Genomic DNA, 1,868 nt, shown 5'->3' on the forward strand with positions numbered 1-1,868 from the left:
TCAACCAGTGGTGTTTAGTGAGCGCGTACTATGTGCAGAGCATTGTACAACAGTACAACAGAATTAGAAACAAGATTCCTGCCCACGAGGAGGTTAATATTCTCGTGAAGGAGACAGATTAAAATAAGTTATGGGTAGGGGAAAGAGCAGAATATAAGCATGTGGACATTCATGCCATGGGGCTGAGGTTGGTGGAAGTATCAAAGTGCTTAAAGACTACTGTCCCAAGTGCATAGGAGAGAGGAAAGAATGGGGAAAGGAGAGCTTAGGCAGGGAAGGCCTCTTGGAGGAGATGTAATTTTGGTAAGGCTTTGAAAGTGGGGAGAGTGGTGGTTTGTAGGATATGAAGTGGGAGGGAGTTCAAGAGCAGTGGGAAGGAGTTCCAGAGCAAGCATGACCCCATGCAAGGGGTCAGTGGAGAGGCAGATTAGATCAAGAAGCAGCATGGCTCAGTGGAAAGAGTCCGGGCTTTGGAGTCAGAAGTCACGGGTTCAAATCCCGACTCCGCCAACTGTCAGCTGTGAGACTTTGGGCAAGTCACTTAACTTCTCTGTGCCTCAGGTCCCTCATCTATAAAAGGGGGGTGAAGACTGTGAGCCCCACGTGGGACAACCTGATCACCTTGTATCCCCCCAGTGCTTAGAAGAGTGCTTTGCACATAGTAAGTGCTTAACAAATACCATTATTATTATTATTATTATTATTATTATTATTATTATCAAGGTACAATGAGGAGGGTGGTGTTTTATTTCTATTGTGCGCTTCTGACACCAGGCAGAATCAGCCACCAGGTAACACGTGAGTTCAAAGATTGGGAAGCTGGAAATGGTTTCACAGATTCAAGGGTTATGGGTGATGGAAGCAGGTTTATGAAGATGATGGCACAAAGAAGCCTCGATTGGTAACCCTCAGGAGTGTAATTACACCTAAGCTAATAAACAGTAACTACACTGGTCAGCAGGATACCCCATTTCTAGCAGATGGTAAAACTGGGAAGGAGACACTTCACACACCACCCCAAATGAGGTTGGCCACCCCAAACGGGTTTCCTTTCAAGTAACCCCAAACAGGCTACCTCTCAAACCAATAACCCCAAGTAGGCTATCCCTCCCTTCTCTCCTTCTACAGCCCACCCCGCACCCTCCGCTCCTCTGCTGCTAATCTCCTTACTATACCTCGTTCTCACCTGTCCCGCCATCGACCCCCGGCCCACGTCATCCCCCGGGCCTGGAATGCCCTCCCTCTGCCCATCCGCCAAGCTAGCTCTCTTCCTCCCTTCAAGACCCTACTGAGAGCTCACCTCCTCCAGGAGGCCTTCCCAGACTGAGCCCCTTCCTTCCTCTCCCCCTCGTCCCCCTCTCCATCCCCCTCATCTTACCTCCTTCCCTTCCCCACAGCACCTGTATATATGTATATATGTTTGTACATATTTATTACTCTATTTATTTATTTATTTTGCTTGTACATATCTATTCTATTTATTTTATTTTGTTAGTATGTTTGGTTTTGTCTCCCCCTTTTAGACTGTGAACCCACTGTTGGGTAGGGACTGTCTCTATATGTTGCCAATTTGTACTTCCCAAGCGCTTAGTACAGTGCTCTGCACACAGTAAGCACTCAATAAATACAATTGATGATGATGATCCCTCAAATGAGTAACCCTAAATGGGCTACACCTCAAATGAGTAATCCCAAATGGGCTACCCCTTTCATTCAGTCATTCAATTGTATTTATAATAATACCAATAATAATAATGATGGTATCTGTTAAGTGCTTACTATGTGCAGAGAACTATACTAAATGCTTAGGTGAACACCATACAACAATAAGCAGATACATTCTCTGCCCACAATGAACTTATAGTCTA

The sequence above is a fragment of the Tachyglossus aculeatus genome, chromosome 10 (assembly GCF_015852505.1).
Source record: "Tachyglossus aculeatus isolate mTacAcu1 chromosome 10, mTacAcu1.pri, whole genome shotgun sequence".
Taxonomy (NCBI): Eukaryota; Metazoa; Chordata; class Mammalia; order Monotremata; family Tachyglossidae; genus Tachyglossus; species Tachyglossus aculeatus.